The sequence below is a fragment of the Narcine bancroftii genome, chromosome 3 (genome assembly GCF_036971445.1).
Source record: "Narcine bancroftii isolate sNarBan1 chromosome 3, sNarBan1.hap1, whole genome shotgun sequence".
NCBI lineage: Eukaryota > Metazoa > Chordata > Chondrichthyes > Torpediniformes > Narcinidae > Narcine > Narcine bancroftii.
In genome coordinates, this window is record NC_091471.1 from 253836624 (window position 1) to 253853120 (window position 16497).

Here is a 16497-nt window from a genome sequence, read left to right on the forward strand (position 1 = left end):
TTAACTTCTCCCATCTTTCATTCTTTAACACTGTGTTAAAATCTTTTTGCCAACTTTGTTTCATTTTATACTTTATTTCATTCTCTTCCTTTTATTGCAATTTGATATACATTTTGGTCATAATCTTTTAAATTATCATTGTGTCTATGATTAAATATTCATAATTTCTACCTTTTATAATCTCAAGGTATTTCCTAGATTATTTTTTAAATAAGTTTTCAATTTGTAATATGGAAACATTGTACCTTGTGTTATTCAATATTCATCTTTTAATTGTTCAAATGTTAAGAAATTATTTGCCAAAATGCAATCTTCAATTTCCTTGATTCCTTTTCTATCCCATTCCTTGAAAAATAAATTATCCATTGTAAAGGGGATTAATGAGTTTTCTGTTAATATTATTTTTGGTATTTGATAATTTATCCTTTATTCTTCCAGGTGTATTCTTTTCCATAATTTAAGTATATATTGTAGTACATGTGAATTGTTACATTGCACCAAATTTTCATCCCATTTTATAGTATTTGTTCCTTGATATTTTCTCTCAAATTGTCTAATTCTATCTTAGTAAAATCTGTTTTTTCTTCTCTGTGATACAAGTCTGATAAATACCTTAACTGTGCTACCCTGTCATAATTTTAATGGTGATATCACGCCAATGGAGTAGTGGCTGCAGAGGAATTGCCCTCCGAAGAGAAAAGAAAAAAAAAGAAACAATGCCGGACAGAAAAATCACAGAAGTCCTGAAAGATAAAGAAATCACAAATACCGAAGAGATGGCATCAAAAAAGGAGAAGACCAGAGAGACAGATAAATAAGAAGACAGAAAAACAGCAGAAAGAAAAGAGGTAGGCCTTACCTTAAAAATTACATCCGACCCCTAAAGCTGATGGGCGCACCACTTGGCAAAGTCCCTCTTTCAAACTATGTACAAAGTTGGCTTAATAAGCCACAAAATATTGCACAACTGCCCATAACAAAAAAGAAAAACACTGAAGGATGGCAAGTCCAGCAATGAGACAACGTTAAACGGATAGATAAATTGGGGAGATGGCATCGCAGCAATAAGAGTTGAAAAGAAGACAAGGAGCTAGAGAGTGAAGACAAAGAAGATGACACACGGAAATGAGGAAGGTAAAAAAGATAAACAGTTAACAGACATTGAATATTTTGATGAAGAAATAAAAACTTTAAAAGACATTTTTACAACTGAATTTAACACAATAAAAATAAAAATGCAAATAAAGCAGAACATATAATGCAAAAACTAGAGCTGGCCATAGCATATACATGAAAACGAACAAATGAAGTGGAAGAAAGTCAGAAAGCTGTGAAATTAGAAATGAATGAAGTAAAAGAAATTCTGAATGATAGAGACAAAGAAATAAAAGAGATCTGTTAATTCAAAATATTGATCTGTTAGAGAATTATAGCAAATGGAACAATATAAAAATAGTAGGTGTAGAAAAATGCGTACAAGGATCAGACATAAAGGGATTCATAAAAAGATCAATCCCACAAGTTTGGAGGGAGAAGATCTACAAGACAAGATTGAAATGAAAGAGCACATAGAACATGGGCATGAAAGGCTTATTAAAACCAAAAACCACGATCAAAACAATGTATATAAATAAATTGTAAAGATAATAATGTAAATATAAAGTTTAAGTTTGAAAAATAGGACAAAAATAAAGATAAGAAAATAGTGTGAAAAACGCTTTGTAATATTTTTTGAAAATATATAGTGTTTCTCTGGGGGAAGGCGAAGGAGAGAAAAATAACTGCTATTTCAAAATCTGTTGATGCTTGCAGTTATTACCTCAACCCAAATAGATAAGGGAATTGGAGTTGTCTCACAAGGAGTCATAGACAACCCAATACGTGGATGTTTCGGGACTTTCATTATTCTGGGTAGGAATATTTTATTTGTTAATTTTAGTAGGGTTTTCAGGATAAGTTGCTTTTTCTAACAGTGTCGGTGTGTATTAAGATGTGCAAAAATTATTTTAAAAAATATTGAGGAAGAAGATATGAAAGAGTTGAGGAGATGAGATAGAATTGGAAAAAAAGAAGGTAAAGATGGATACGTTAAATTTAATGACTGTAAATATTAACGGAAAACTCAATCAAATTAAAAGGAAGAGTTGCTGACAACTAGAAGAAGAAAAATCGACATCGCTTCTGTGCCATAAACACACTTAACTGAGATAGGACACAGTAAATTGAAAGGAGACTGTGTAGGCCACGTAGCGGAGTCCTAATACAATTCAAAAACCTGGGGAGCAGGTATATTAGTCAACAAATATCTAACAATCAATATAAAAGTTATAATAACAGATCCAGCAGGTAGATATATAATGACTAAGTGCCAGATAAATTCTGAATTTTGGAATTTACTAAACATCTATGCATTTAACAAAGAAGACCAGCAATTTATGCAAACAATCTTCCGAGAAAATAGCAGAAACATGGGGACATATCATGCTTGGAGGGGAGTTCAACTTCAACCTGGACCCAATGATAGTCAAAACTGGAAGACAATTAACAATAAGAATAAAGTAACTAAATTTATACTAAAAGCATTGCAGGATATGAATCGAATTGATATATGGAGGAGACAACAACAATAAGAGAGACAATATTCACACTGCTCAAATAGACAGAAGCCATACTCAAGAATAGACATTATTTTGAGATCGGCACAGGTCCAAGGGAGAGTTAAAATTGGAACATATAGCAAGATTATTATCTGATCACTCTCACCTATTATTGACAATTGAATAAGGGGATGCATCACTAAAGACACGTAGATGGCGACTAAATCCTCCATTGTTAAAAAGAAAAGATTTTAAAGGATATATGTGACAGCAAATTAAAGTATACTTTGAGATAAATATGGAATCAGTAAAAGACTAATTAATCTTATGGGATGCAATGAAGACTTTTATTGGAGTACAAATAATTAGCAAAATGACTAAAATTAAAAAAAAAAAGAAATATAATCAGGACGTTGAACAGTGCAGTAAAGAGATAACAATCAAAGAAAAGGAATTAGCAGAAAGAGAAGATACAGAGAAAAAGAGAAATGTGGCAGGGAAACATTTTAGATATGAAACATCACATCTTGTCTTCAATTGCTTTTCACAAGCTTGCCAGCTTGTCCTATTCCAGCCTCGGCTACTGCTGCTGCACTGCAAAATAAAACTGCAGAACTGAATGGAGCTGATGGTGGACTTATTTAAATATTATGTGACTGCGGGGTCAACCACAAAGATTGTGGGGCGCAAACTTATAAAGAAGGAAACGTGCCTAATGGTAGAGGATGTTAGGATTGTCATAAATGGAAACATTGCTTAATAATTCACAAGTGATAAGGAACTTGATCATTTTGCGTTATGAATAGAGCAAGGATGAGTGCTGAATTATGTTGTTATTAAGGAAGGGGAAGTGTTGGATCTTCTTAAATCTAAGTAATTGAGAACTTCCTGGGGCTGGACGTGATCTACCTCAAGTTATTGGGGTAAGTGAGGGTGGAGGTATCATAAGCCGTGGCTATGATCTTTGTGTCTTATTTGCCAACAGGGGAATTGCCAGAGGATTTGAGAATTACAATGGTGGACTCTTTGTTTATTTTAAAAAAAAGAATATGGAAAATACTTGGAATTTTTGAACAGAGAGTCTTGCATCAGAGGTGTATTAAATATTTGAGAAGATTCGTAAGGATAGAATCTATGAGCATTTGGAGAAGAAATTTCGAATGAAGGTTAGTCAATGTGTATGTCTGAATGAAGAGTCATAACATTTGAGAGGATCACAAACAACATTAATAACATTAAGCATGTTGATGTAGTTTATATGGATTTAGGTCCTCTTTGAGAGATTAGTTCAGAATGTCATAATGGAGGGGATCCATGAAATCGTAGCTGCGTGTCTGAAATCTGTATTGCCTGTAGAATGTAGATAGTGATAGCAGAAGAATTATATTCTGCCTGGAGGACAGTGATTAGTGAATTTCTGCAATGACCTGTTCTGGAACTCCTGGTCATTGTGTTTTGAGAAATGATCGAGATGAAGGGGAGGAAGGATGTACCAGAAATGCATGCAAATGAAATAAATATTGGAGACTTCTTTATGGTGTTGAACGTTGTCGTAGTTCACAGAGAGAGGCAGGATGCAAAGTTGAGAAGAAAAGTTGGGCATGTGGATTTCAACATGATAAGTCGGCGGTGATGCAATCTTGAAGGTGAAACCAGAAGGATGAGAAGAGGATTAATGGATGTTGGGTTTCATTATTATGGGGATTGAGTTCAATTGTCCAAGGGGAATGTGACAACTCGACAAGTGTATTCTGAGTTCACACGTGGTATTGTGTTCCATCTGGACACCTCATTGCATGAATGGTGTGCATGCTATGGGACGGGGCAGGGGAGATTTGGCAGCATGTTGCATTGTTTGAAAAATAAGTCTTATGAGGCAAGGTTTTCAGATCTGGAACTTTTTCATTTTTTGTAGCATAGATGAATGAGACTACAATATTCTGAGAAGCACAGAGCGGGTAGACTGCGAATGCCTTTATCACAGAGCAGGGACAATGAATACCAGAGTACATATGTGGAAAGTGACAGGTGGAAAGATGAAGGTAGACATCCCAAGTAGGTTTGTACACAGATTTGAGGCTGCCTGTAATGGAATGACTTACCAGGAATCGAGGAAGAGCATGATTCATCTGTGTCACTTAGGAGACACTTGGATAGATAGATGGATGAATATAAAATAGGGAGTTATGAGGTAGGAATGATTTAGTGCATTTTTTGAAAATATTATTTATAAACAAACAATATAATATTTATTTTCTCCCACAAAAACCACACACCCATGGCTATTCATCCAAACCCACCCAATCTACAATTAAACGTCACAAAAAAATAAAATAAATGGTATCAATAATTGAGCACATGAACTAAACCATCACATGCAGTATGGGTCGCAGTTCGGGAAAACCCTATCCCTTCATGGGAAATATTTTAACAATTTGAACACATTCAATCCATGTACGGGCTCCAAACATTAACACATAGATAATTATTTTTAGATTATATGTTATCTTCTCTAATGGAATACATGACCTCATCTCTGCATGCCAACGTTGAATATTCAATTCAATATCATTCTTCCATGTAAATGCAAGGCCTTTCCTAGCAATATGAAATTGTTTAACTTTAACTCTAAACATAATTGTTTAGTATTATCCAATGAAAATATTATTGGGTAAAATTGAATTTCAAATTTAAATATAACTTTCTAAAGTTCTTTAATATTATCCAAAAACTGTTAAACCGTCTCACATTTCCAACCAAACGTAAGAAAGTTCCTACTTCCATATGACATCTAAAACAAAAATATGAAGTGACATATTAAACTTTCTTCACCGTGTTAAACATAATTGATGAATAAAATTATAATGAATCAATCTGAATAGAAACGTAGGAACATAGAAGATAGGAGCATGAGTAGGTCATTCGGCCTTTCGAGCCTGCTCCAGCATTTCAATAAGATCGTGGCTGTTCTTAAAGTCCAGTACCCCTTTTCCGCCTTCTCTCCATAACCCCTAATACCCTTATACTGAAGAAATATATCTAATTCCCTTTTGAATATATTCAATTAATCTGCTTCAACTGCTCATTGTGACAATGAATTCCACAGATTTACCACCCTTTGGAAAAAGAAATTCCACCTCATCTCGGTTCTAAATGGTTTGTCTATTATCCTCGGAACATGGCACCGGGTTCTGGACTCCCCCACCATCGGAAACACCCCTTCCGCATCTATTCTGTCCAGTCCTGCCTGAATTTTATATATCTTCATGAGATCCCCTCTCAAACATCTAAACTCCAGCGAGTACAATCCCAATTTGCGTTGGATGAGGTTGCGCAGGTCAGTGTAGAACTTGTTCTTTTCTGCTGGTTCCGCCTGGAGTGTTGGAGCATAGACACTGATGAGGGTGATGTGACGCTTGTTTTGAAGTGGGAGTCGCATGGACATGATTCGGTCCGAGAGGCCTGTCGGAAGGTTTTCGAGTTTGGAGGCAATGAAGCTCTTGACCATGAAGCCTACACCAGATAGGCGTCGTTCATCCGAAGGCTTGCCAGACCAGTAGAGTGTGTAGCCCGCTCCGCGTTCTTGGAGGCTGCCTACATCTGCCAGGCGGACTTCACTGAGAGCGGCTATGTCGATGTCAAGTCTGAGGAGTTCATGTGCAATGAGGGCAGACTGGGCGACTTCAACGCTCGTGTCGGCAAAGATTCAGAAACCTGGCCAGGAATCCTGGGCAAGCATGGCGTCGGCAAGTGCAATGACAATGGGCGCCTCCTGTTGGAGCTCTGCGCAGAACAGCGGCTTGTCATTACAAACACCCTTTTTCAGCAGAGGGACAGCCTTAAGACCACCTGGATGCATCCCCGATCCAAACACTGGCACCTCCTGGACTACATCCTGGTGCGAGAAAGTGACAAACAAGATGTGCTCCACACCAGGGTCATGCCTAGCGCGGAATGCCACACTGACCACCGGCTGGTTCGCTGCAAGCTCAACCTTCACTTCAAGCCAAAGCCCAGGAACAATAAAGCCCCCAGAAAGAGGTTCAATGTTGGAAAACTGCAGTCAGACGAAGCGAGAGGAAACTTCCAGGCAAACCTCAAAGCAAAGCTCGACGTTGCAACCCACCTCACGGACCCGTCCCCTGAAACCCTCTGGGATCAGTTGAAGACTACCATACTGCAATCCACTGAAGAGGTACTGGGCTTCTCCTCCAGGAAAAACAAGGACTGGTTTGACGAAAACAGCCAGGAAATCCAGGAGCTGCTGGCAAAGAAGCGAGCTGCCCACCAGGCTCACCTTATAAAGCCGTCCTGTCCAGAGAAGAAACAAGCCTTCCGTCGCGCATGCAGCCATCTTCAGCGCAAACTCCGGGAGATCCAAAATGAGTGGTGGACTGGCCTCGCCAAACGAACACAGCTCAGCGCGGACATTGGCGACTTCAGGGGTTTCTACGAGGCTCTAAAGGCTGTGTACGGCCCCTCACCCCAAGTCCAAAGCCCGCTGCGCAGCTCAGACGGCAAAGTCCTCCTCAGCGACAAGATCTCCATCCTCAACCGATGTTCAGAACACTTCCAATCTCTTTTCAGTACCAACCGCTCAGTCCAAGATTCCGCCCTGCTCCAGCTCCCTCAACAGCCCCTAAGGCTAGAGCTGGATGAGGTTCCCACCCTGGATGAGACATATAAGGCAATCGAACAACTGAAAAGTGGCAAAGCAGCAGGTATGGATGGAATCCCCCCAGAAGTCTGGAAGGCTGGCGGCAAAACTCTGCATGCCAAACTGCATGAGTTTTTCAAGCTTTGTTGGGACCAAGGTAAACTGCCTCAGGATCTTCGTGATGCCACCATCATCACCCTGTACAAAAACAAAGGCGAGAAATCAGACTGCTCAAACTACAGGGGAATCACGTTGCTCTCCATTGCAGGCAAAATCTTCCCTAGGATTCTACTAAATAGAATAATACCTAGTGTCGCTGAGAATATTCTCCCAGAATCTCAGTGCGGCTTTCGCTCAAACAGAGGAACCACTGACATGGTCTTTGCCCTCAGACAGCTCCAAGAAAAGTGCAGAGAACAAAACAAAGGACTCTACATCACCTTTGTCGACCTCACCAAAGCCTTCGACACCGTGAGCAGGAAAGGGCTTTGGCAAATACTAGAGCGCATCGGATGTCCCCCAAAGTTCCTCAACATGATTATCCAACTGCACGAAAACCAACAAGGTCGGGTCAGATACAGCAATGAGCTCTCTGAACCCTTCTCCATTAACAATGGCGTGAAGCAAGGCTGTGTTTTCGCACCAACCCTCTTTTCAATCTTCTTCAGCATGATGCTGAACCAAGCCATGAAAGACCCCAACAATGAAGACGCTGTTTACATCCGGTACCGCACGGATGGCAGTCTCTTCAATCTGAGGCGCCTGCAAGCTCACACCAAGACACAAGAGAAACTTGTCCGTGAACTACTCTTTGCAGATGATGCCGCTTTAGTTGCCCATTCAGTGCCAGCTCTTCAGCGCTTGACGTCCTGCTTTGCGGAAACTGCCAAAATGTTTGGCCTGGAAGTCAGCCTGAAGAAAACTGAGGTCCTCCATCAGCCAACTCCCCACCATGACTACCAGCCCCCCCACATCTCCATCGGGCACACAAAACTCAAAACGGTCAACCAGTTTACCTATCTCGGCTGCACCATTTCATCAGATGCAAGGATCGACAATGAGATAGACAAAAGACTCGCCAAGGCAAATAGCGCCTTTGGAAGACTACACAAAAGAGTCTGGAAAAACAACCAACTGAAAAACCTCACAAAGATAAGCGTATACAGAGCCGTTGTAATACCCACACTTCTGTTCGGCTCCGAATCATGGGTCCTCTACCGGCACCACCTACGGCTCCTAGAACGCTTCCACCAGCGTTGTCTCCGCTCCATCCTCAACATCCATTGGAGCGCTCACACCCCTAACGTCGAGGTACTCGAGATGGCAGAGGTCGACAGCATCGAGTCCACGCTGCTGAAGATCCAGCTGCGCTGGATGGGTCACGTCTCCAGAATGGAGGACCATCGCCTTCCCAAGATCGTATTATATGGCGAGCTCTCCACTGGCCACCGTGACAGAGGTGCACCAAAGAAAAGGTACAAGGACTGCCTAAAGAAATCTCTTGGTGCCTACCACATTGACCACCGCCAGTGGGCTGATAACGCCTCAAACCGTGCATCTTGGCGCCTCACAGTTTGGCGGGCAGCAGCCTCCTTTGAAGAAGACCGCAGAGCCCACCTCACTGACAAAAGGCAAAGGAGGAAAAACCCAACACCCAACCCCAACCAACCAATTTTCCCTTGCAACCGCTGCAATCGTGTCTGCCTGTCCCGCATCGGACTGGTCAGCCACAAACGAGCCTGCAGCTGACGTGGACTTTTTACCCCCTCCATAAATCTTCGTCCGCGAAGCCAAGCCAAAGAAAAAGAAACAATCCCAATTTGCGCAATCTTAGACATTCACAATCTTAGACATACTATCTTCGCATTTTAGTATCTAATCAAATGGGAAGATGGATGTATTTTCATCCGTCCTGGGCATTTATGAATAAATGTTTGTGTCGCCATAAAAAATAAAGTTTTATGTGCAGTGTTCTGTTCTTTGTGACACATGTGTTGGGCAGCAGCCCCGGGGTGCTGCAGACGACATGGAAGCAGTAGAATATCACAGGACACCAGAAATGTGGAAGAACAACACACGTTTGAAAATGAGAATTGAGTTGGTGACCACGACACTGGACCAATGAAGGGCTCTGCGGCTGAAGAAACGCACATTCAGCGGACTTGGTGTGTCGGGGTAAGGAACCGACGGAGGCCACTGGCTGATTACGACTGCGGGTGAGATATTCACAAAGGACGGCTGGAGAGTTGCTCAAGAACTGGGTGAAAAGGTATCACGAATCTGAACTGGGAGTCGAGAGGATGCCTGTGCGCTGTATGTGGTGGAAGTAGATCCACGAGGGAATTTCCAGAGACATTTAAGAGGCCCGTCAATGTGCGGCGTGGGAGGATAGTGGGATGGGGATACAAATCATGTGGAGAGATTTGGTATTTCTAACTGGATATCATAGTCGATGTCAACATAATGTAGTGGATCCAATGGCCAGTTCCTGTGCTCCTTTGTGCAGAATGTGTCCTTCTCAGCAGCATGTAACAAACCTAGAGATGTGTGTGTGTGTGTGTGTGTGTGTGTGTGTGTGTGTGTGTGTGTGTGTGTATGTGTATGTGTATGTGTGTGTGTGTGTGTGTGTGAGAGAGAGAAAGAGAGAGAGAGAGAGAGAAGACGTGGTCTATTGTTGGAACAGTTGTTCAGGAGACTCTCCCGCCTCCCCAAGATAATGAAGAATCACAAATAATTTTCAAATTCTCGCTATTGATCATAAGTGCCTTCGCAGTCACTGAAGTATCAAACTGCAGTTCATGCAGACAAGACTTATATATTGGTCATGGTCAGGTCTGCAGGACACGCGGATGGGAAAACCTCTCGGACAAGTTACTATGTTTCAACTGTTCATTGTGTCGGCGCTGATGTGAGGTTTGAGGTGCCTGAACCTGTGCTGAACTCCACTATTTTAAAACCTAATGATCAATCTTTCAATATTAAACGATCCTGCGCTACTGTTGACCGAGAGGTTAGCGTCCGACTGCAGGAACCTGACGGAAATCTGTGACCTTGGTTTTCGTGCAAAAGCGAATCCGTGGAGGTTGGCATTTCCCTTCCACTGTCTCCTCATGTAATGGTCACAGATTATCGAAACATTTTCATGCAGATAATCAACACTTTAGATGCTGAAAATTGAAGGAATTATGAACATGGTTGGTCGGACGAGGGTGAAAAACAAAGGGGCGTCACGTATTGTGCAACGGGTGGCGCTGTGCTCTCTCTCTGCTGATTGCACCGCCGTTTGATATTCCCAAAGGTTCATTTAAATTCTTGCATCTGCATCGTTGGGCACAAACAAGAATGTTCGCTGTGTTTATGCGACGCTCATTTCTCTGGAGGTAACATCAATTTCCGTTTATTGATGATCCTAGGATAGATGAAAGCTGTACATCTCGCCGTTCTCTGCTGCTTTCTTGCACAGAGCTGTCTCTTTCAGACTCCCCATCATGGTCAAGATGCGAGCTCCACTCACTATCTATCCATTTTCCTTGTTGCCTCCAATGTTGCAGACAATTATGATTTACTACCCGATTGTGGCTGTGTTCGGGGTCCCGGGTAAGTGAATGCGCCTGAATTTGAAAGAGTTGATTTCTTCCGGCAGTTATCTGGACAAAACATGGAATTTAGCCGCCACTGTTCAAAATTTAATGCAACTTTCTGAATGACCAAGATAAAGACAATTTGGATAGACCATTTAGTGAATAAGAAGTTAAGGAAACACTTAAATGTTTACAGAATAACAAGTTTCCATGAGAGCATGGATTTCCTGTCGAAGTTTGGTAACGAATTAAAGACTTAATAATTACTTTATTTATGCTAGTATTAGAGCTCAGTGCCAACGTCTCCGCAAACCAATACGCCCCTTTGTGTTTCACCGTCGAGTGAATACCCTATTGCAGAAACCTTTTCAACGGTGAGAATTATGGTTATTTCTAACAAATTCAGATATCTATTATGATCACCTTAATGTCGACCAATTTAATTGTACAACATGGATTATAAAGTTATAGTGAAGATCTTAGCAAAGAGAATAAACGTTCCCTTTTTCATTTAATATATATATATAGATAAAAATTTTCTGAAAAAAATACGTGAATATACAGTAAGATTATTAAGTTTAATACAAAAAGAGGCGTCTAATGTTGTATTAGATGCAAAAAAAAGCTTTTGATATATTCGAAAAAGATAATTTATTTAAAGTTTTAGGTAAATTTTATGTTGGATTTAATTTTGTAAATTGAATTAAAACACTTTACAGAAGTCCTCAAGCTAAAGTAATAACTAATAGGCAAATATCTAAATCATTTAATTTGAATAGATCATGTTGGCAAGTTCGTCCTTTATCCTTGTTTCAGACGTGCCCAATTTCTACTTTGTTTGCATTGGCTATAGAACATCTTGCACAATTTATTGCTCTTGATGAACAGTTAAAAGATAAATCAATTGAGTAGAAGATTATTTGCAGATTATGATTTTTTATATGTTTGGCACAGACTCAACTCTCATTATCTGGACTTTAAGAGCAACTAATAGATTATCAAAAATTTCTGGTTATAAAATGAATTGGGATAAAACTAAAAATGTGGAATTAGTACAAGGTGATTATTCGCATTGTCAATTTGATATTTAGTTTATATTGTTTAGCAAAGTGATTAACTATTTACAAATACGTACAGATAATAACTTGAACAATATATAAATTACATTATATTCCATTACATAAGAAAGTAAATGAGGAGTTGAAAGAAGGATACATTTTCCTAAAACATTATTTGGAGGTGTTGATTGTATTAAATGAATTTTTTTTCTGAGAATTCGATACTTCTTTCAGACGTGGCCAATTTCTATTACAAAAACTTTATTCACGAATTAAATAAAATTGAATTAGCGGAAAAATATTCACCTTTATATAATTTAGTGACCGATAAAAGATAAAGGTAAATCTTTCTATTTAATCAAATGTGCTTTAATCTTTCTCAATAATTCTACAAAATATAAATTATACAACGATTGAAAATTTACATTAATCATAATCCCTATCTTTTCAATTATATCAGTACATCAAAATTTAATAATTTGCCTAGATTGATCGTAATTTATATCATTTTCTGAAGAAATTGGTAACATTTTACTTTTCTCCCAATTCACTTAATGTCCAGAAAATTTACCATAGAATTCGAAAAAATTTTCCAAATAAATTAAAGATTGATCCGGATTATTTAAATATATCAAAAGATCATCAGCACATAAATTAATCTTATATTCATCCTGTCCAATCATTATACGTGTAATATTTTAATTCTGCCTGATATCCAGAGCTCACGGATCAATGACCAATGCAAATAGTGCTGGGGACAAAGGACAACTTTCACCCAACCAATTAATATGTGTCCAAATGTATATTTCTATAAAATTTTAAATAAAAAGTTCCATTCGGCCCTATCAAAAGCTCTTTCAGCATCTAATGATACTACCATTGGTCGGTTGGGTTTCTGACGTTAAGCATTGATCAACAAAACCACTCGAAGAGTATTATCCAAAGCATACCTATCTTTAATAAAACTGTGCTGGTCAGAATGTACTAATTGAGGTAAATACTTTCCTAAACTATTTGTTAATAATTTCGCTATTGTTTTATAATCCACATTAAATAAATATTTTTAAATAAATATTAAATAATAAATAAATTTATTTTAACAAAGAAATTGGGAGATAAGAAGAAACCTTCAAAGGCTCTAAGCCTTTTTTTTTGGTATAATATTTATTATTGTATTCAAACACGGATCTGGGAAAGCTTTTTCCTGATTTAACTGATTAAGAACATACATGAATCAGATCAGCATAAAAAACCTATCATATCCTGGTGACTTCCCATTAGACATTTGTTGAATAACATCCTTCATTTCTAAATCCTTAAAATGAGTATCCATCTTTCTCACATCCTCCTCCTTCAATATTGGTAAGTTTAACTCTGGGAAATACGCTTCAATAGAACCATCGTCTCACACTCCCTCACAAGCATTTAATTTCTGATGAAATGACAAAAAATTGGTCATTAATTTCCTGAGGTTTAAAAGTCAATGTATTGTCCTTCTTCACAGCATTAATAATCCTTGAAACTTGTACAGTTTTCAATTGCCATGACAAGACTTTTTGTGCTCTGTCTCCTAACACGCAATAATGTTGCTTAAATCTTTCAATCAAATAGTCAAATAGGGCAGTTTGCAATATTGTATATTTTAGCTTCTATTTTGTCAGAAAGCCTTATTATCTTCTGTAGAATTCCTCTGAAATTCCTTTTGCAACTCTGCTAGTTGTTTATCCAAAAACTGAGACTCTCCCACAAATTTCTTCTTTTCCTTTGATGCATAACTAATAATTTGACGACATAGAATTGCATTGAAATCATACTATAGAATAAAATTACTCTTGACTGTATACTTATTCAAATCTAAATATATAGCAATTTGATCCTCAATAAAGTTTACAAATTCAATTTTTTTCAATATCATTATGTTAAACATCCAGCGAAAAATAGATTGCAAACTATACTATGTTTAAATTTAGAGAAAATTAGAAACTCTGTCCATGAATCCCCTTCTAAGTATGAGTTAACCTGGCGACCATTTATTCAGTATTTTCATTTGTGGTGAGTTGATCTGGCTCTGTTTTCTTTCTATGATTATGTATGATAATTGGTCTGTAAGATGAGATCGGAGTGATCGGCGTGGTTTAGCTATATCTGTAGGATTTTTTAAAAGTTTTTTTAAATTCAGATTTGTTTTTTCTTCTTTTTTGGGTTTTTTTTTCTCTTTTTTCATATGTTGTTATTAATTATATCTTTTTTTTAGAGATAGTTCACACCCTAAACTGATCTAAATTTTTTTTATATGATATATTTTTATTCTGTAATATTATTGTTTAATATCTCTGTATTAATTCATTACTTACTATGTATATTTTTATATCTCTTTGAACTGTATGTGTTTATAAATTACAATAATAATAAAAAGATTGAAAAAGAAAGGAAGGTTAGTTAGGAAGGTACAGTCTTTAGGTATAAATTTTAAGATAGTCAAATGGGTTGAACATTGGCTGAGAGGGAGAGGCCAGAGAGTGGTAGTGGATAATTGTCTGTCAGGTTGGAGACCGGTGACCAGTGGTGTGCCTCAAGGATCTGTATTGGGCCCATTGTTGTTCGTTATATACATTAATGATCTAGATGATGGGGTGGTGAATTGGATTAGTAAATATGCAGACGATACTAAGATAGGTGGAATAGTAGATAATGAAGAAGGTTTTCAAGGATTGCAGAGGGATTTGGGCTGCTTAGAAAAGTGGGCTGAAAAATGGCAGATGGAATTTAATGCTGATAAGTGTGAGGTGCTTCATTTTGGTAAGAAGAATCAGAATAGGACATACGTGGTAAATGGGAGAGCATTGAGGAATACAGAAGAGCAGAAAGATTTAGGAGTGACGGTACATCGTTCCCTGAAGGTAGAAACTCACGTGAATAGGGTGGTGAAGAAGGCTTTTAGTATGCTGGCCTTTATCAATCATTGCATGGAATATAGGAGTTGGGAGGTGATGTTGAGATTGTATAAGACGTTGGTGCGGCCTAATTTGGAGTTCTGTGTGCAGTTCTGGTCGCCTAATTATAGGAAGGATATAAACAGAGTGGAGAGAGTGCAGAGAAGGTTTACCAGAATGTTACCTGGGTTTAAGAATCTAGAGTATAGGGAGAGATTGGGCAGATTAGGTCTTTATTCTTTGGAGCGTAGAAGGTTGAGAGGGGATTTGATAGAAGTATTTAAGATTATGAAAGGGATAGACAGAGTGGATGTGGATAGACTATTTCCGTTAAGAGGAGGAAAGATTAAAACAAGAGGACATGAGTTAAGAATTAAGGGGCAGAGGTTTAGAGGTAACATGAGGGGGAACTTCTTTACTCAGAGAGTGGTAGCCGTGTGGAATGAGCTTCCGGGAGAAATAGTGGCGGCGGAGTCAATTGTATTATTTAAGAAAAGGTTGGACAGGTATATGGATGAGAAGAAGATGGAGGGTTATGGGCATTGTGCAGGGAGGTGGGACTAGAAAGGGGTGTTTGGTTCGGTGTGGACTAGAAGGGCCTAATGGCCTGTTTCTGTGCTGTAATTGTTATGTTATGTTGTGGAAGTAATGAAACAGATAGAAGAAACACAAAACTTGCCAGATTCATGTAAGACTGCAATAATTGCAGTAATACCAAAGATGGGGAAGGATCCATTAACACTAGCATCATATAATCCAGTATCTCTACTTATCTAAGACTATAAGATAATAGCAAAATCATTATCAAACAGATTGGCCGATTGTGTATCTGAAATAGTGAAACAAGATCAAAGTGGATTAATGAAGAAAAGATGAAGAGCGGACAATACCTGTAAACTTATTAATCAAATCCATGAAGTTCTAGGAAATTGGAAACCAAGAGTGGCTGTTGCGCTAGATGCAGAAAAAGCTTTTGACAGAGTAGAGTTGTATTACCCATTTAAAATAGTACAGAAATTCAATCTACCATGTAAATATATAGATTGGATTAAAGCATTTCATAGTGGACCATTGGTGAAGGTAACAGTAAATGGATATGTATCGAGTCACTTTAAATTAAGTAGATCATCAAGACAGGGATGTCCACTATCCCCCGCATTAAAATAAAGGAGGAGTATAAAATCATCTTAATTGCAGATGACATCATAGTATACCTAACAGAACCAGAGACATCCGTAAAAGGATTTCATAAGAAATTGAAGGAACATGGAGAAATATCTGTCTACATGATCAACACAAATAAAAGTGAAGAGATGCCAATGCAGACTATTCGGTATTAAATAAAAATGAATCACCATTTATGTGGAAGCACAAGCAATCCGATACCTCGTGATCAGGTTAGATAATAACTTAAGTCACTTATACAAACTAAATTATCAGCCACTAATGAAGAAATTGCACGATGACATAGAACATTGGAAAGAATTACCACTAACATTGATAGGGAGGGTAAATTGCAAAGGATACAATAATTATTTCAAACATTAACAATTCCAGTAACAGCAAAATTCTTTACAGAACGAAAGAGAATAATTGGGAAATTCTTGAGTGAAGGGAGGAATCCAAGGGTAGCATTAGATAAATTAGCAGAGAGTATAATCAAGCTGGTTT